Here is a 20,844-nt window from a genome sequence, read left to right as displayed (position 1 = left end):
GGTGAACATGCCCTTTCCCAACTACTTTGGCACATGTTGCAGCCATGAAATTCTAAGTTAATTATTATTTGCCCCCAAAAAATAAAGTTTATGAGTTTGAACACCAAATATGTTGTCTTTGTAGCATATTCAACTGAATATGGCTTGAAAAGGATTTGCAAATCATTGTATTCTGTTTATATTTACATCTAACACAATTTCCCAACTCATATGGAAACGGGGTTTGTAGTTATATAAATTCAGTCCGTGTCAAAAAAGATTTTATGATAAATACACAAATTCACCTTCATGGTTTGTACACGTCTGGTGCAAAAACGGAATAGTCAACCAGGGAATTATTTCATTTATCCGACTTTTAAAAGAGCAAAAATAAATCTATATACATATTTTGTATTTATTTATTTTTAATCCATATTTACAAAGCTTTGGGTGTACATCTAAAACACATAATTACTCATCTATTTTATTAAGTAATGTTTATATTAAATATATATATATATTGTGATATTTCACAATATCATGTTGGATCCGCTCGACATCCATTGCTTTCGGTCCCCTCCACGGTCCTCTCCAAGGTTTCTCACAGTCATCATTGTCGACGTGAGTTTTTCCTTGCCCTTATGTGGGTTCTACCGAGGATGCCGTTGAGGTTTGTGCAACCCTTTGAGACACTTGTGATTTAGGGCTATATAAATAAATATTGATTGATTGATTTATTGAATGTAATTATTAATAACGTCAAAGTAGAGCGTGTTGACTTTCGTGGCGTGACCTTATCTATGCTAGCTACTCGTTTTCCGACACAATAGGTTCATTTATTAAGGTTTTCATACCTGCAGATGTCGTTTTTGTTTAAATGTGCTCCGTGTGTCCAGTCACCGAAGATAAGTTTAAGATGAAAAAATACAAATGAAAAAACAGACTCGAAAAAGAGTTGCTGTAGTTCCGGACAGAGGGGGGAAATATTTAGGCGCCGGACCGTGACGTCACAAAAAATAGTTCCGTCTCAGCACGGTGAGTCGGTGACACGCCGGAAATAGTATAATAGGGGGGGTGTCCAAACTTTTTCCACTGAGGGCCGCACACTGAAAAATCAAAGCAAGCAAGGGCAATTTTGATATATTTTTTATTTATTTTAAAAACCAATATGTATAAAAATATACATTTAGGCCTCCCCTCAGTCCCCATAGGATTTTAGTCCAAAAAATATTAAAAATGTGTCATTATTCAGTATTATTATTTTTCAAGTTTTAAATCTCTAGATCAACATTAAGTCATTCTGTCAATACAACATTTTTAAAGATTTAAGTTGTATTCTCTTTTTGTCAAAGAAAACCTTGTTTTTTATGGGAAAAAAAACACAAAATATGCGATATTTTTACCCCAAAATTTTTTCAAGTGGAATATTTGAGATTATATAATGATTGGAGCTTTAAAAAGGTCAATAACTCATAACATTATTGATTTTTATTCATTATTACTTTGTGAGCAATGACACTTAAAAACAAATCACACCAAAATTATTGGGGATCCAAAAGGGTCCTACTCATTAAAGTGTTAAATAATAAAATATATAATTTTTTTACTGTTTACTTTTAACATAATAATCTCGAGATCATATTCAGATATATCTGTTAATTATAAGTTGTATTGTTGTGTATGTTTTTTGTTTCTTCGTTTTCAGCCCTTATCTAAAAAAACAAACAAACAAACAAAACAGATCAATTTTTTATATGGCAAACACAAAAAATGCATAATTTCCCCCCAAAATATCTCCAAGTGGAATATTTAATGTGACGTAATTGGAGCCTTGAATAGGTCAATAATTCATAATGACATTGATTTTGATTCATTATTATGTTTTTAAAAAACAGCCTGCATGGCAACTTTGTGTTAGTAGAGTAAACATTGCAACATTTTCTTGTTACATTTACCACTTTTTAATTTTTTCAATCGTATTTTTATGACCTGCGGGCGGCACTTTGGACACCCCTGTTATAAGGTGACGCAGCATTAGCTGCTGTGGCGTGAGAAATTGGGCCGCCATCTTGAAGTGGTGATGAGCAGCCTAAACTGACAGCTGACAGCTAGAAAACAAAGCATTTTCCTGCTCAAATGAAAATAAGAATATGGGGAATTACTTTTCACAAGTAAGATTTAACATTGACGTACTATTAGTTGTATTTTTTGAAAAGAATATCACCACAGAGTTGAGAAGGAGCGAAACAAATCTTCAATAGTACTGAAATCGTAGCCGCTAGCAAATAAGAATATGACCATAATAGAATTGCTTGTCAATTAAATTAATTACATTTGAGAATGTCATACTTGAATAACATAAAGTTGAAATAAATGATGAAGATAAAGATTGTTAAAGGCAACAGGTGTAAAATTTAGGACTATAGTCTAGAATGTGGATGTATATTAACTAGCTAGACCAGACTCGGGGGCCAAATTTACAGAAAAAAATGTGTCTGGGGGCCGGTATTATTTTTTGGAACATTAATACAAAACCTCACAATAATGTCTGAATGCTAAAAACATTATGACAGACCGCCTATAAAAACACAATGGAATTTTCACTTTTTTTTTTTTTTTTACTGAATGAGACTCCCATAATGTACATAAATATCAGGTCAATATTAGCTGACCGTTTTTTTCCCTCCTCCTTGTCTGTGATTATATTCCCAGTATTGATCTCGGACGTCTGGTCACTTATGCACTGCAAAAAATATGTGTTTAAAAACAAAGAAAACAAAATACAAAAATTTGCACTATTTTATTTGAACTAAGCAAAATTATCTGTCAATCGATCAAGAAATGTACATAAAAATAAAGAATGTTACAATATTAGCTGATCGTTTTTCCCCTCTTTGTCTGTGATTATATTCCCAGTATTGATCTCGGACGTCTGGTCACTTATGCACTGCAAAAAATATGTGTTTAAAAACAAAGAAAACAAAATACAAAAATTTGCAGTATTTTATTCAAACTAAGCAAAATTATCTGTCAATTAATCAAGAAAAGAAGTAAAATGAGCTAACTTCAATGAAACCCCAAAATAGCTTAAAATAATTATGTTCTCACTAATAACAAAAAATATATATATATATATATATTAATTTATGACCTATTTTTTATATTTTTATGACTAAGACCCTTGTCTTGAGGGGAGCCCTAAAGTTAAAACAAAAAAAAAAAGATATATTTTATTGGTTTTAAAAATGAAAAAGTATTTTTTTATAAGTTTGGCACCTCTGTTTTAAAGTACGTATATATTTTCGGGAGTTCTACCATTTCCTGGGGCTCCTGGCTCTACTCCAACATATTAAGTTTTCCATCAGTGTGCAAGGTCATCATGAAGGTGGGGGTGGAGCTTATCCCACATGACATTGGGCAGGAGGCGGGGCCTCGCCCCCTTTTTAAACATGAAATAATTCCTCCTTGGTCGAGTCCTATTCATAAATGGCCCCTCCTGGATTTGAGCATGTTATCTTGGAAGGGATTAATAAGACAAAAGAAGTCCCCTCGGTCCCCGAGAGGCTCTGTGGAGAGTCACCGCCGCGATGAGGTCACCCGCACGCTAAAATGACTAAAAGTCAAACTTCCCCGTCAGAATTTTATGAAAAACACATTAAAAAACCCCACAAATAAGAGTTTATAACAAAAGATGTGACAGCAAATGTGTAGCGCTTTGAGTCACTAGAGAAAAGCGCTATATAAATATAATTCACTTCACTTAATGTGAAGTAATTGAAGCCTTGAATAGGTCAATAAATCATAACATTGATTTAATTAAAGCTGCAAGCAGCGTTGGTCGGGTCTGCCTTTGGCCGCTGCCAAGCCCTTGTCTAAGTCAGACCTACACAGATGTCTTTGTTTCATGTCTCTACGACATTCCTAACAGAAGTTACAAACAGTTTTGGCTGGGTTTTTTCCTAGGGGGCGCTGGAGCGCAATTTTGACTTTTGGGGTTTGGTTTTGTATTAGATGGCAATTTTCGCCAGTCCTGATGTGTGTGTAAAATTTGGTGAGTTTTGAAGCATGTTAAGGGGGTCAAATTACAGATCAACGTTTCTGGATGTTGTTGATAAATGGCTTTCGCTTTGCATAGTAGAGCTTTAACTTTTAAGGGGGTCAAATTACAGCTCAAAGTGGCAAAAATGACATGTTTTAGGAAACTTTGCGCAGGGGTTCTTTGAAGGCGCGTAAAATCAAAACCGGAGCAGTAATAGTTTTAATCAAAAGGGTTCAATCCCTCTCCTGTGCGAGTTTGAAGCCGAAATGACAAACGCACTCGGAGGAGTTTGCGTTTGAAAAAGGTGACTGGTTTCTACAAAACTTTTATTTTGAAGGGGTAATTGCCAACTTCCTGTTGATTTTTGCTGAAGGATGTCAATAATTAAAATGTAGGTCTAAGTGACCTACATACAAGTTTTTGTTTCATGTCTTTCCGGCATTCCCACCGGAAGTTACAAGCAGTTTTGTCTGTGTTTTCTTCCTCGAAGCAGTTTTTGCTGTGTTTTGATCAAAAATTGCTCTAGAGCGCAATTTTGAGGTTTTTTTTTTCATTAAATCGCAATTTCTGCGAGTCCTGATGTGTGTGCCAAGTTTGGTGAGTTTTGTGGCATTTTAAAGGGGTCAAATTACAGCTCAAAGAGGCACAAATGGATTTTTTTGCGAAAATTTTGTTTTGAAGGGGTTTTTCCCAACTTCCTGTTGATTTTTGCCCTAGAAAGTAGAATTATGAAATGTAGGTCTAAGTTAGACCTATGTGACAGTTTTTGTTTCATGTCTGTACGACATTCCTAACATAAGTTACAAACAGTTTTGGCTGGGTTTTTTCCTAGGGGGCGCTGGAGCGCAATTTTGACTTTTGGGGTTTGGTTTTGTATTAGATGGCAATTTTCGCCAGTCCTGATGTGTGTGTAAAATTTGGTGAGTTTTGAAGCATGTTAAGGGGGTCAAATTACAGATCAGCGTTTCTGGATGTTGTTGATAAATGGCTTTCGCTTTGCATAGTAGAGCTTTAACTTGCACTTTGAAGCATTTTAAGGGGGTCAAATTACAGCTCAAAGCGGCAAAAAGGACATGTTTTAGGAAACTTTGCGCAGGGGTTCTTTGAAGGCGCGTAAAATCAAAACCGGAGCAGTAATAGTTTTAATCAAAAGGGTTCAATCTCTCTCCTGTGCGAGTTTGAAGCCGAAACGACAAACGCACTCGGAGGAGTTTACGTTTGAAAAAGGTGACTGGTTTCTACAAAACTTTTATTTTGAAGGGGTAATTGCCAACTTCCTGTTGATTTTTGCTGAAGGATGTCAATAATTAAAATGTAGGTCTAAGTGACCTACATACAAGTTTTTGTTTCATGTCTTTCCGGCATTCCCACCGGAAGTTACAAGCAGTTTTGTCTGTGTTTTCTTCCTCGAAGCAGTTTTTGCTGTGTTTTGATCAAAAATTGCTCTAGAGCGCAATTTTGAGTTTTTTTGTTTTTTTTTCATTAAATCGCAATTTCTGCCAGTCCTGATGTGTGTGCCAAGTTTGGTGAGTTTTGTGGCATTTTAAGGGGGTCAAATTACAGCTCAAAGAGGAACAAATGGATTTTTTTGCGAAAATTTTGTTTTGAAGGTTTTTCCCAACTTCCTGTTGATTTTTGCCCTAGAAGGTAGGATTATGAAATGTAGGTCTATGTTAGACCTACGTGACAGTTTTTGTTTCATGTCTGTATGACATTCCTAACGGAAGTTACAAGCAGTTTTGTCTGTGTTTTCTTCCTCGAAGCAGTTTTTGCTGTGTTTTGATCAAAAATTGCTCTAGAGCGCAATTTTGAGTTTTTTTTTTTTTTTTTTTTTCATTGAATCGCAATTTCTGCCAGTCCTGATGTGTGTGCCAAGTTTGGTGAGTTTTGAAGCATGTAAAGGGGGTCAAATTACAGATCAGCTTTTCTGGATGTTGTTGATAAATGGCTTTCGCTTTGCATAGTAGAGCTTTAACTTGCACTTTGAAGCATTTCAAGGGGGTCAAATTACAGCTCAAAGCGGCAAAAATGACATGTTTTAGGAAACTTTGCGCAGGGGTTCTTTGAAAGCGCGTAAAATCAAAACCGGAGCAGTAATAGTTGTAATCAAAAGGGTTCAATCTCTCTCCTGTGCGAGTTTGAAGCCGAAATGACAAACGCACTCGGAGGAGTTTGCGTTTGAAAAAGGTGACTGGTTTCTACAAAACTTTTATTTTGAAGGGGTAATTGCCAACTTCCTGTTGATTTTTGCTGAAGGATGTCAATAATTAAAATGTAGGTCTAAGTGACCTACATACAAGTTTTTGTTTCATGTCTTTCCGGCATTCCCACCGGAAGTTACAAGCAGTTTTGTCTGTGTTTTCTTCCTCGAAGCAGTTTTTGCTGTGTTTTGATCAAAAATTGCTCTAGAGCGCAATTTTGAGTTTTTTTTTTTCATTAAATCGCAATTTCTGCAAGTCCTGATGTGTGTGCCAAGTTTGGTGAGTTTTGTGGCATTTTAAAGGGGTCAAATTACAGGTCAAAGAGGCACAAATGGATTTTTTTGCGAAAATTTTGTTTTGAAGGGGTTTTTCCCAACTTCCTGTTGATTTTTGCCCTAGAAAGTAGAATTATGAAATGTAGGTCTAAGTTAGACCTACGTGACAGTTTTTGTTTCATGTCTGTACGACATTCCTAACAGAAGTTACAAACAGTTTTGGCTGGGTTTTTTCCTAGGGGGCGCTGGAGCGCAATTTTGACTTTTGGGGTTTGGTTTTGTATTAGATGGCAATTTTCGCCAGTCCTGATGTGTGTGTAAAATTTGGTGAGTTTTGAAGCATGTTAAGGGGGTCAAATTACAGATCAGCGTTTCTGGATGTTGTTGATAAATGGCTTTCGCTTTGCATAGTAGAGCTTTAACTTGCACTTTGAAGCATTTTAAGGGGGTCAAATTACAGCTCAAAGCGGCAAAAATGACATGTTTTAGGAAACTTTGCGCAGGGGTTCTTTGAAAGGCGCGTAAAATCAAAACCGGAGCAGTAATAGTTTTAATCAAAAGGGTTCAATCTCTCTCCTGTGCGAGTTTGAAGCCGAAACGACAAACGCACTCGGAGGAATTTACGTTTGAAAAAGGTGACTGGTTTCTACAAAACTTTTATTTTGAAGGGGTAATTGCCAACTTCCTGTTGATTTTTGCTGAAGGATGTCGATAATTAAAATGTATGTCTAAGTAAGACCTACATAGATGTGTTTGTTTAATGTCTCTATGACATTCCTACCGGAAGTTACAAGCAGTTTTGTCCGTGTTTTCTTCCTCGAAGCAGTTTTTGCTGTGTTTTGATCAAAAATTGCTCTACAGCGCAATTTTGACTTTTTTTTTTTTTTTCATTAAATCGCAATTTCTGCCAGTCCTGGTGTGTCTGCCAAGTTTGGTGAGTTTTGTGGCATTTTAAGGGGGTCAAATTTCAGCTCAAAGAGGCTCAAATTTATTTTTTTGCGAAAATTTTGTTTTGAAGGGGGTTTTCCCCAACTTCCTGTTGATTTTTGCTCTAGAAAGTAGAATTATGAAATGTAGGTCTAAGTTAGACCTACGTGACAGTTTTTGTTTCATGTCTGTACGACATTCCTAACGGAAGTTACAAGCAGTTTTGTCTGTGTTTTCTTCCTCGAAGCAGTTTTTGCTGTGTTTTGATCAAAAATTGCTCTAGAGCGCAATTTTGAGTTGTTGTTTTTTTTTTTTCCATTAAATCGCAATTTCTGCCAGTCCTGATGTGTCTGCCAAGTTTGGTGAGTTTTGTGGCATTTTAAAGGGGTCAAATTTCAGCTCAAAGAGGCACAAATGGATTTTTTTGCGAAAATTTTGTTTTGAAGGGGTTTTTCCCCAACTTCCTGTTGATTTTTGCCCTAGAAGGTAGGATTATGAAATGTAGGTCTAAGTTAGACCTACGTGACAGTTTTTGTTTCATGTCCGTACGACATTCCTAACGGAAGTTACAAGCAGTCTGTTTTTCTTTCCTTCCTAGGGGGCGCTAGAGCGCAATTTTGAGTTGTTGTTTTTTTTTTCATTAAATCGCAATTTCTGCCAGTCCTGGTGTGTCTGCCAAGTTTGATGAGTTTTGTGGCATTTTAAGGGGGTCAAATTTCAGCTCAAAGAGGCTCAAATTGATTTTTTTGCGAAAATTTTGCTTTGAAGGGGTTTTCCCCAACTTCCTGTTGATTTTTGCCCTAGAAAGTAGTATTATGAAATGCAGGTCTAAGTTAGACCTACGTGACAGTTTTTGTTTCATGTCTGTACGACATTCCTAACGGAAGTTACAAGCAGTCTGTTTTTCTTTCCTTCCTAGGGGGCGCTAGCGCGCAATTTTGATTTTTCTGGTTTGGCTGCCTAATAAGTTGGGAAGGCATGCCAGAGCGACGTGTGTGTCAAATTTGGTGAGTTTTGAAGCATGTTAAGGGGGTCAAATTCTAGCGCATACGTGCGGAATAAAGAAAGAAAGAAAGAATAATAATAAAACGCACCAGTTTCAATAGGGTCCTTGGCCCATTGCAAAGGACTCCACAGGAGTCTGCCTACTCAGGCCCATTGCAAAGGACTCCTGTGGAGTCCTTTGCAATGGGCCTGGCGGACCCTAATTAAGGATTTTTAGCGTCGACAGTTTAAATAAAATCAGACCAGAATGATCACACATTGTTTTTTACTTTTAAAGGGGAACATTATCAGCAGACCTATGTAAGCGTCAATATATACCTTGATGGTGCAGAAAAAAGACCATCTATTTTTTTAACCGATTCCCGAACTCTAAATGGGTGAATTTTGGCGAATTAAACGCCTATCTGTTTATCGCGCTGGAAGCGATGACGTCAGAATGTGACGTCGCCGAGGTAACACACCCACCATTTTCATTTTCAACACATTACAAACACCGGGTCTCAGCTCTGTTATTTTCCGTTTTTTTGACTATTTTTTGGAACCTTGGAGACATCATGCCTCGTCGGTGTGTTGTCGGAGGGTAGAACAACACTAACAGGGAGGGATTCAAGTTGCACCACTGGCCCCAAGATGCCAAAGTGGCAAGAAATCTTCCGCCAGACCCCCATTGACTGTGCCTTCCGCCAGACCCCCATTGAATGTGCCTTCCGCCAGACCCCCATTGAATGTGCCTTCCGCCAGACCCCCATTGAATGTGCCTCCCGCCAGACCCCCATTGACTGTGCCTTCCGCCAGACCCCCATTGACTGTGCCTTCCGCCAGACCCCCATTGACTGTGCCTTCCGCCAGACCCCCATTGAATGTGCCTTCCGCCAGACCCCCATTGAATGTGCCTTCCGCCAGACCCCCATTGACTGTGCCTTCCGCCAGACCCCCATTGACTGTGCCTTCCGCCAGACCCCCATTGAATGTGCCTTCCGCCAGACCCCCATTGAATGTGCCTCCCGCCAGACCCCCATTGAATGTGCCTTCCGCCAGACCCCCATTGAATGTGCCTTCCGCCAGACCCCCAGTGAATGTGCCTTCCGCCAGACCCCCAGTGAATGTGCCTTCCGCCAGACCCCCATTGAATGTGCCTTCCGCCAGACCCCCATTGAATGTGCCTTCCGCCAGACCCCCATGAATGTGCCTTCCGCCAGACCCCCATTGAATGTGCCTTCCGCCAGACCCCCATTGAATGTGCCTCCCGCCAGACCCCCATTGAATGTGCCTCCCGCCAGACCCCCATTGAATGTGCCTCCCGCCAGACCCCCATTGAATGTGCCTTCCGCCAGACCCCCATTGAATGTGCCTTCCGCCAGACCCCCATTGAATGTGCCTTCCGCCAGACCCCCATTGAATGTGCCTTCCGCCAGACCCCCATTGAATGTGCCTTCCGCCAGACCCCCATTGAATGTGCCTTCCGCCAGACCCCCATTGAATGTGCCTTCCGCCAGACCCCCATTGAATGTGCCTTCCGCCAGGCCCCCATTGAATGTGCCTTCCGCCAGACCCCCATTGAATGTGCCTCCCGCCAGACCCCCATTGACTGTGCCTTCCGCCAGGCCCCCATTGAATGTGCCTTCCGCCAGGCCCCCATTGAATGTGCCGGAGTGTCTCCACATTTGACCGGCGATGCTAAGACAGACATGGCACAGAGATGTATGGATAACCTGCAGATGCATTTGCAACGATAGTCAACGAAATCACAAAGGTGAGTTTTGTTGATGTTGACTGCCAGCTAATCGATGCTAACATGCTACGCTAATCGATGCTAACATGCTACGCTAATCGATGCTAACATGCTATTTACCGGCGGTGCTAAAGCAGACATGGTACAGAGATGTATGGATAACCTGTAGGGTCAGGCTTTGACATGGATTGTGTGTGCTCCTTCGACGCAGAGGGATTACAGGACGAGCCAGGCGTGAATTCAGGTACATGTTTTATTTAAACACTACAATCAAAAATAATCAAACTAAGGGCGCCCACAAAGAGGAAGAAACTTGGCTAAACAGGACAAACGTGAAACAAAAAACACCTGCTCAAGGGCATGAAAGACAATTTAAATATAAACTTAAACAGCACGATGGCAAGACTAAAGACATGAAACAAAAGAGTGCACTGTGGCATGAATATATAAACTGACTCGGCATGGAACTGTGGACAGGACGTAAAGGTTTGGACAGCATGGGTAGGGTGCGTGCGAGTGTGAGGATCCCAGGACGGAGACAAGAAAAAGAGTGACTTAAATAGCTGTGATGATTAGTGAAAACAGGCGAGGCTGAGAACAAGGACGTGACAGGTGAAAACTAATGAGGTTGGCATGGAAACAAACAAAACCAGGAAGCGCAAAACGTGACCGATTGTCCAAAATCAAAAACATAACATGACAAAACAAAACATGATCCATATATGTGACATGTAGATGCATTTGCAACTATATTACGTTTCCTTCCACCCGCATTTAATGCGAAACAAACACTTACCAATCGACGGATTTAAGTTGCTCCCGTGTCAAAAGATGCCAAAGTCCTGATCGTTTGGTCCGCACATTTTACCGGCGATGCTAACGCAGCTATTCGGCCATGCTATGGCTATGAATAGCGTCAATAGCTTCAGTTTCTTCTTCAATATTTTCATACTCCAACCATCTGTTTCAATACATGCCTAATCTGTTGAATCGCTTAAGTCGCTGAAATCCGAGTTTGAATCCGAGCTAATGTCGCTATTTCTTGCTATGGTATTCGCCATTGTTTGTTTACATTGGCAGCACTGTGTGACGTCACAGGGAAATGGCTACTGATTTCGAAGCTAGCGAAAGTAAGGCACATTAAAGCTTTATTTAGGGATATTCCGAGACCGGTAAAATTTGGAAAAAAACTTCCAAAAATACAACAAGCCACTGGGAACTGATTTTTATTGTTTTTAACCCTTTTGAAATTGTGATAATGTTCCCTTTTAATATTTGTTTGTCACACCGCGGTGAGGGATGTCTTGTCTTGGGGGTTTTTTTGTCTTGTGAATTGCATGTTTTATTTTGAAAAGTAACCCCTCTTGTTTCAGATCACTTGCCCTTCCTCTTGTGTCATCAGTCTGACGTCATCCCTGACCCCCTGATTGTTTCCACCTGTTTCGCATCACCCTCATGTGTCATATAAGCCCACGCCTCCCCTTGTTCTCTTGTTTGTACCTGCTTTGAATTGTGTCAGTTGCCGGATCATTGTATTGACATTCGGACTTGTCGTGTCTGTGATTCTTTTCAGCTATTACCTGTCATGCTGCATTTTGTCCCGGTCGTCGTAGCGGTACTGTTCTTGTTAGCCATTAGTTATTTCCAGTTTTTCTGTTTGCTATCCACTAGCTTCCATGCTAAAGTTCCTTTTTGTTTTCTAGCTCCCAGTGCTAGCTCCCTTAGTTTGTTATTCCGCCCACGTGCCTGCTTTTTGTTTGTTCTTGTTTAGTTTGAATTAAATCATGTTTTCATATGCTATGCCTGCCTCTGTCTCTGCATCTTGGGGTTCGACCCCTGACACACCTTGTATATGAAAAAAGATCGAAAATAGACCATTCACCGGCAGTACGCCTTATCATCCGGTGCGCCCTATGGTCCGGAAAATACAGTATGTTTTTTCTTTTTCTTTTTAGGAGTACTTTTAAAATGTGCCACATTTTGGAGAGCCCTCCTTTTAAACCCTATAACTTGTCCCTCACGGTAATTAAACACATTTAAAATGGAGTTTTACACATGAAGAAACAAATGTTGCACAATGTTGGGCTGAAAAAATGTAAATTTCCACGACATGACGCAATGCCCCAAAATATATATTTTAAAAATTTTTCACAAAATAAAATAAATAAATAAATACATACAACAATACGAAAAAAAATAATAAAAATAAAAAATTATAAAAAAAATGTATAAAAAAAACAAAAAAAACATTGCTGTGAGTTGACTTGAGAAACAGCGACCTCTGCTGGATGTATTTATAGCTGCAGTACTCTTTCTTCCCCCCTGCATTTAGTGTGCATCTATTAAAGTTACCAAAATAAAATGTTTTATTTTTTGACTGAAAATGTACGCCAAACCGTCACTAGGTGGCGATCTACCGTACAACACAAAGCTTATACAGTAGAAGCTGACAGGCGGTATTGTGTTAATTGTCCACTAGGGGGCAGCAAAAATCCGTTGAAAACGTGCGTACAGGCAACGAATTTATAAACATTTTTTTTATACTTCAAAGTTAACGTTGAAGTAGTCGTCTTGATCACGTGATCCGGAGGGTGGAGTCACGTCACTACAAAAAAAAAACTCCGTGTTTTTTTTTTTTTTTTTTTACACTTGCAGCAGTTTGTGGACCTTTAACGTCAAAACGTGCAGTGTTGGAGTTATTACGGTAATCTACGTCACTGGAGCTCAGACCGGCAACAAAGCAGAGTGGGCGGGGCTTGTTTTCAGAGCAGCCAGTCCCAAACATAAACATCCTATAAGTTTATTTATATAGCCCGAAATCACAAGTGTCTCAAAGGGCTGCACAAGCCACAACCACATACTCTGTTCAGCTCCCACATCAGGGCAAGGAAAAACTCAACTCAGTGGGATGATAATGAGAAACCTTGGAGAGGACTGCAATGGACGTCGAGTGAGTCTGGCATAATAGTGAGAGAGACAGTCCATAGTGGATCTAACATAATAGTGTGAGTCCAGTCCATAGTGGATCTAACATAATAGTGAGAGTCCAGTCCATAGTGGATCTAACATAATAGTGTGAGAGTCCAGTCCATAGTGGATCTAACATAATAGTGAGAGAGTCCAGTCCATAGTGGATCTAACATAATAGTGAGAGAGTCCAGTCCATAGTGGATCTAACATAATAGTGAGAGTCCAGTCCATAATAGATCTAACATAATAGTGAGAGTCCAGTCCATAGTGGATCTAACATAATAGTGAGAGTCCAGTCCATAGTGGATCTAACATAATAGTGAGACTCCAGTCCATAGTGGATCCAACATAATAGTAAGAGTCCAGTCCATAGTGGATCCAACATAATAGTGAGAGAGACAGTCCATAGTGGATCTAACATAATTGTGAGAGTCCAGTCCATAGTGGATCTAACATAATAGTGTGAGAGTCCAGTCCATAGTGGATCTAACATAATAGTGAGAGTCCAGTCCATAGTGGATCTAACATAATAGTGAGAGTCCAGTCCATAGTGGATCTAACATAATAGTGAGAGTCCAGTCCATAGTGGATCTAACATAATAGTAAGAGTCCAGTCCATACTGGATCCGACATAATAGTGAGAGTCCAGTCCATACTGGATCCGACATAATAGTGAGAGTCCAGTCCATAGTGGATCTAACCTAATAGTGAAAGTCCAGTCCATAGTGGATTTAACATAATAGTGTGAGAGTCCAGTCCATAGTGGATTTAACATAATATTGTGAGAGTCCAGTCCATAGTGGATCTAAACAATTTTATGGTACTCTTTTTGATCTATTTTTTTGGACTCTTGTTGATCTATTTTATGGGACTCTCTTTGAACAATTTTATGGAACTCTTTGATATATTTTATTGGGACTCTCTTTGAACTATTTTATGGGACTATCTGAACAATTTTATGGAACTCTTTTTGATCTATTTTATGGGACTCTCTTTGAACAACTTTATGGAACTCTATTTTAACTATTTTATGGGACTATCTTTGAACAATTTTATGGAAGTCTTTTTGATCTATTTTATGGGACTCTCTTTGGACAACTTTATGGGACTCTATTTTAACTATTTTATGGGACTCTATTTTAACTATTTTATGGGACTATCTTTGAACAATTTTATGGAAGTCTTTTTGATCTATTTTATGGGACTCTCTTTGGACAATTTTATGGAACTCTTTTTGATCTATTTTTTGGGGACTCTGAACTATTTTACGGGACTCTCTTTGAACAATTTTATGGAAGTCTTTTTGATCAATTTTATGGGACTCTCTTTGAACAATTTTATGGGACTCTTTTTGATATATTTTTTGGGGACTCTGAACAATTTTATGGAAGTCTTTTTGATCTATTTTATGGGACTCTCTTTGAACTATTTTATGGGACTCTGAACAATTTTATGGAACTCTATTTTATGGGACTCTCTTTGAACTATTTTATGGGACTGTCTTTAAACAATTTTATGGAACTCTTTTTGATCTATTTTATGGGACTCTCTTTGAACTATTTTATGGGACTCTGAACAATTTTATGGAACTTTATTTTATGGGACTCTCTTTGAACTATTTTATGGGACTGTCTTTAAACAATTTTATGGAACTCTTTTTGATCTATTTTATGGGACTCTCTGAACTATTTTATGGGACTCTCTGAACTATTTTATGGAACTATTTTTGATCTATTTTATGGGACTCTTTGAACAATTTTATGGAACTCTTTTTGATCTATTTCATGGCACTCTCTTTGGACAATTTTATGGAACTCTTTTTGATCTATTTTATGGGACTCTCTTTGAACTATTTTATGGGCCTCTGAAAAATTTTATGGAACTCTTTTTGATCTATTTTATGGGACTCTCTTTGAACTATTTTATGGGACTCTCTTTGAACTATTTTATGGAAGTCTTTTTGATCTATTTTATGGGACTCTCTTTAAACTATTTTATGGGACTCTCTTTAAACTATTTTATGGGACTCTGAACAATTTTATGGAACTCTTTTTTTGATCTATTTTATGGGACTCTCTTTGAACAATTTTATGGGACTCTCTTTGAACAATTTTATGACACTCTGAACAATTTTATGGAACTCTCTTTAAACTATTTTATGGGACTCTGAACAATTTTATGGAACTCTTTTTTTAATCTATTTTATGGGACTCTCTTTGAACAATTTTACGGAACTCTCTTTGCACTGTTCAGAAACCGAAGGCAACGCTGTTCACGACCCACTTCCCTGAGGAAGCAGCTGTGGGAAGGAGGGGGGGGGGGGGGGGGGGGGGACTCAAAGAAGGATGAGTACGATCTGGGGGCAGAGCTCGGTGCAGGACTGTACGAAGAGTGTGCAGTGGCCATGTCTTTCCTCGGATCTGAGTCCAAATTGAATTCAGTCTTACCTTAATTCTTTGCCTTTTGTCTTGTTTAATAGATGTCATCAGTGTTTGAACCTGACACTTGACTCGGGACTTGAGGGCAAAGACTCAAGGCTTACCTAAGACTTAGCAAAACGATGACCTCTGGTTGTTGATATTCAGGGTTTTATCCTCCATAGTTAATGTTGTAAATCCCACTTTCTTTGTTTTCATGTACATATTGGGTGTTCCATTCAGTAAAAAAAGTGTACAATCCCATACACACACGTACTGTACAGCAGGTTTTTACAGATAAAAGTGTACATATTATTTATACACACACACACACACACACACACATTGGCCCCCCAGACACTTTTTTGCTCTCAATGTGGCCCCTGAGTCAAAATATTTGCCCAGCTCTGCTACTTTTGTGTGTACACATGGAGCTGCAGGTCACGTGCACACACACACAAACACACACACACACACACACACACACACACACACACACACACACACACACACACACACACACAGTGTGCATGCTAATTAGATTGATTCCAGCCCGCATTTCCTTCTTAATTAGGCCCAATAACGATGATGCCTTCCATAACCGCATTAAGAGCTTCTACTTTTGCAAAGATTGATTGTGGATATATTTTGCTACTTTATTGAAAGTCCACATTTCAAATGCATGTTGTGGATAAATAATTGTTTAAAATAATGTTTTCATTGGTGTGAGTTTGTGTGTTGAATATTTAACATATTTCATTTATTAGAAAAAATAAAATAAATCATGAGAAAATATTTATTGCTTTTCTAGAATGATAAATTAAACATGTTTCTGATAGGTGTTGCACGGTATTTATTTAGAAAAGTATCAAAATACATTTCGGTACTGGCATCAAAATATTGGAATCGGGACAACCCTAGTCTACACATATGTCTTATGTGTGACTGCCATCTACTGCTCACACTTATTAGGCCGTGTACCAAATTGAATAGTGTCGGGGTTGGTAAGCACAGCCATGATGTCTTTTAGAGCGGGTGTCTTTAGGGGAGGGTGTCTTAGTGGTGGATGTCTTAGTGGTGGATGTCTTTTAGGGAGGGTGTCTTAGTGGTGGGTGTCTTAGTGGTGGATGTCTTTTAGGGGTAGGTGTCTTAGTGGTGGATGTCTTTTAGGGAGGGTGTCTTAGTGGTGGATGTCTTTTAAGAGAGGTTTCTTAGTGGTGGATGTCTTTTAGGGCGGGTGTCTTAGTGGTGGATGTCTTTTAAGAGAGGTTTCTTAGTGGTGGATGTCTTTTAAGAGAGGTTTCTTAGTGGTGGATGTCTTTTAGGGCGGGTGTCTTAGTGGTGGATGTCTTTTAAGAGAGGTTTCTTAGTGGTGGATGTCTTTTAGGGCGGGTGTCTTAGTGGTGGATGTCTTTTAGGGAGGGCGTCTTAGTGGTGGATGTTTTTTAGAGGCAGGTGTCTAAGTGGTGGATGTCTTTTAGGGAGGGTGTCTTAGTGGTGGATGTCTTTTAGAGGCGGGTGTCTTAGTGGTGGATGTCTTTTAGTGGTGGATGTCTTTTAGGGGCAGGGGTCTTAGTGGTGGATGTCTTTTAGGGGCGCATCTCTTAGTGGTGGATGTCTTTTAGTGGTGGATGTCTTTTAGAGGCGGGTGTCTAAGTGGTGGATGTCTTTTAGGGAGGGTGTCTTAGTGGTGGGTGTCTAAGTGGTGGGTGTCTTTTAGGGAGGGTGTCTTAGTGGTGGATGTCTTTTAGAGGCGGGTGTCTTAGTGGTGGATGTCTTTTAAGAGAGGTTTCTTAGTGGTGGATGTCTTTTAGTGGTGGATGTCTTTTAGAGGCGGGCGTCTAAGTGGTGGATGTCTTTTAGGGGCGCATCTCTTAGTGGTGGATGTCTTTTAGTGGTGGATGTCTTTTAGAGGCGGGTGTCTAAGTGGTGGATGTCTTTTAGGGGCTGGTGTCTTAGTCTTGGATGTCTTTTAGGGGCACATCTCTTAGTGGTGGATGTCTTTTAGAGGCGGGTGTCTAAGTGGTGGATGTCTTTTAGTGGTGGATGTATTTTAGAGGCGGGTGTCTTAGTGGTGGATGTCTTTTAGGGGCGCATCTCTTAGTGGTGGATGTCTTTTAGGGTAGGTGTCTTAGTGGTGGATGTCTTTCAGTGGTGGATGTCTTTTAGAGGCGGGTGTCTTAGTGGTGGATGTCTTTTAGAGGCGGGTGTCTTAGTGGTGGATGTCTTTTAGGGGCTGGTGTCTTGGCGGTGGATGTCTTTTAGTGGTGGATGTCTTTTAGAGGCGGGTGTCTTAGTGGTGGATGTCTTTTAGGGGTGGGTGTCTTAGTGGTGGATGTCTTTTAGTGGTGGATGTCTTTTAGTGGTGGATGTCTTTTAAGAGAGGTTTCTTAGTGGTGGATGTCTTTTAGGTGAGGGTGTCTTAGTGGTGGATGTCTTTTAGTGGTGGATGTCTTTTAAGAGAGGTTTCTTAGTGGTGGATGTCTTTTAGGTGAGGGTGTCTTAGTGGTGGATGTCTTTTAGTGGTGGATGTCTTTTAAGAGAGGTTTCTTAGTGGTGGATGTCTTTTAGGGGAGGGTTTCTTAGTGGTGGATGTCTTTTAGAGGCGGGTGTCTAAGTGGTGGATGTCTTTTAGTGGTGGATGTCTTTTAGAGGCGGGTGTCTAAGTGGTGGATGTCTTTTAGGGGAGGGTGTCTAAGTGGTGGATGTCTTTTAAGAGAGGTTTCTTAGTGGTGGATGTCTTTTAGAGGCGGGTGTCTAAGTGGTGGATGTCTTTTAGTGGTGGATGTCTTTTAGGGGCGGGTGTCATGTATGTAGAGGCCAAGTAGAGGCGGGTCCATCCCTACTTAAGTCAAGTTAGAAGACTTTTAGCAGGTGTGAAGATGTCCACTTGGTATTTTTACAACAACAACAAGAAAGCCGCACAGAGTCTTGGGGCCACGTGAACTTGAAATGAAGAAGATCTTAATAAGCAGCACATCTGTCACGTCTTGTTTATTAAACGCAGCACTTCCTGTTTCCTGCTCGCCAGAATAAAATGTCATTAAAAAAAGAAAGCATCTGCTTGTCGAGCATCAATGTCACCTTGGGGGTCACCTGGCAGGTCCACCCAGGATGGCATCTGTGCCGCAGCTCAGGTGTGCCGCGCCCCGACCCTCGTCTTCATCACCGCGTGTCCTCCGCCCGCCGAGGAAGGACACGCCATCATCATCATCATCATCACGTTAATGAGAGCATGGATCGCAGTCATGTTGCCTGGCGAGGTCGATCGATCAGGCAGACATGTTTTTTTTGTTAATTCCTCCGTCTCGTCAATTAAACACGCGCCGCCTTTGACCGCCGGGGCGGCGACCTTGAGGCTGCGACCTTGAGGCTGCGTGCGCTTTCCCACGTGCACGGCTTTCCAACTCGGTGCCTGGGGGCCAAATCTGGCGCGCCACATGATTTTATGTGGCCCGCAAAAGTCTGGAAATAACACACTTCAACTTTTCTCACTAAATATATTTCTTCTTTCCTTTTTGGCATTAAAAATCATGTTTGTTGGAATTTTACCGCTAAAAACGATGCTGTTGTTTCTCCATTCCATTCCATTTATACCATTTTTTTATATGCTGTGAAAAACTCACTGCTTTTACTGTAAAATTCAGCCGACTGAGCTGTCAGTTTTTCAAGTAAAATTAAAATATTTTTTTTGTTAAAACAAATGTAAATACAGTACTTAAATATTTGCTTGACGTATGATTTCAAAACAAATGATCAATCAAACTGTAAACTGTAAAATTTACAATAGATTTTATGGTTAAATTCCGCCGACTGAGTTTTTTTTTTAATACAGTAAGACATTAAAACAACAAGATTGTGTTAATTGGCAGCTTTGTCGCTTGAATTTTACCGCTAAAAACAATGCTGTTGTTTCTCCATTCCATCCCATTTATACCATTTTTTTAATATATGCTGTGAAAAACCAACATCATTTACTGTAAAATTTCGCCGACTGAATTTTTTTTTACTCTAAAGTCAACTTTGGTACTGTTTTTCTATACAGCGAGACGTGAAAACATTAAAAAACGAACAAAAAAACACAAAGACAACAACATTTTATGGTAAAGAAAACAACAACTGGCAGCTCTGTTACTTGAATTTTATCGCTAAAAAAGTGCTGTTGTTTCTCCATTCCATTCCATTTATACCATTTTTTTATATGCTGTGAAACAATTTTGGTTACTGAGCTATCGGTTTTTCAAGTAAAATTAAACTATTTCTTTGTTAAAATATAGATAAATACAGTACTTAAATATCTGCTTGACGTATGATTTAAAAAAATTATCAAATTGTAGAATGTAAAATTGACAATAGATTTTATAGTTAAATTCCCCCGACTGAGTTTTTTACTGTAAAATCAAATTTGGTACTGTTTTTTTTTTTATACAGTAAGACATAAAAACATTAAAAAAAACGAACACAAAAACATTAAAACAACAAGATTGTGTTAATTGGCAGCTCTGTTGCTTGAATTTTACCGCTAAAAACAATGCTGTTGTTTCTCCATTCCATTCCATTTATACCATTTTTTTTATATGCTGTGAAAAACCCACTGCTTTTACTGTAAAAATTTAGCCCACTGAGTTTTTTTACCCTAAAATCAACTTTGGTACTGTTTTTCTATACAGTAAGACATGTAAACATTAAAAAAACGAACAAAAAAACATGAAAGCAACAACATTTTATGGTAAAGAAAACAACTGGCAGCTCTGTTACTTGAATTTTATCGCTAAAAAAAGTACTGTTGTTTCTCCATTCCATTCCATTTATACCATTTTTTTTATATGCTGTGAAAAAATTCTGGTTACTGAGCTGTCGGTTTTTCAAGTAAAATTAAAATATTTCTTTGTTAAAATTAAGATAAATACAGGACTTAAATATCTGCTTGACTTATGATTACAAAACAAATTATCAATAAAATTGTAGAATGTAAAATTGACAATAGATTTTATAGTTAAATTCCGCCGACCGAGTTTTTTTTACTGTAAAATCAACTTTGGTACTGTTTTTTTTTTTATACAGTAAGACATAAAAACATTAAAACAAGATTGTGTTAATTGGCAGCTCTGTTGCTTGAATTTTACCGCTAAAAACAATGCTGTTGTTTCTCCATTCCATTCCATTTATACCATTTTTTTATATGCTGTGAAAAACCCACGTCTTTTACTGTAAAATTTAGCCGACTGAGTTTTTTTTCCCCTAAAATCAACTTTGGTACTGTTTATCTATACAGTAAGACATGTAAACATTAAAAAAC

The 20,844-nt window shown here is 39.0% G+C and overlaps 1 protein-coding gene across 2 annotated transcripts in view; it reads right to left on the bottom strand.

The window, feature by feature from the left end:
• LOC133550759 (cytochrome c oxidase assembly factor 4 homolog, mitochondrial) overlaps nucleotides 1-20,844 on the bottom strand; it is a 40,676-nt gene that overhangs the window by 4,073 nt on the left and 15,759 nt on the right. Inside the window, exon 1 of one of the 2 annotated variants that reach the window (XM_061896767.1) lies at nucleotides 834-997. The exons of the other annotated variant lie outside the window; for it this stretch is intronic. The gene's annotated coding sequence lies outside the window, so the exon portion shown is untranslated. Of the gene's footprint in view, nucleotides 1-833; nucleotides 998-20,844 lie in introns of those variants that run through there. 2 annotated transcript variants of the gene reach the window in all.

Source organism: Nerophis ophidion, linkage group LG04 (genome assembly GCF_033978795.1).
Source record: "Nerophis ophidion isolate RoL-2023_Sa linkage group LG04, RoL_Noph_v1.0, whole genome shotgun sequence".
Taxonomy (NCBI): Eukaryota; Metazoa; Chordata; class Actinopteri; order Syngnathiformes; family Syngnathidae; genus Nerophis; species Nerophis ophidion.
The sequence above is the reverse complement of the archived record's forward strand: the minus strand, read 5'-3'. Positions and strand labels throughout refer to the sequence as shown.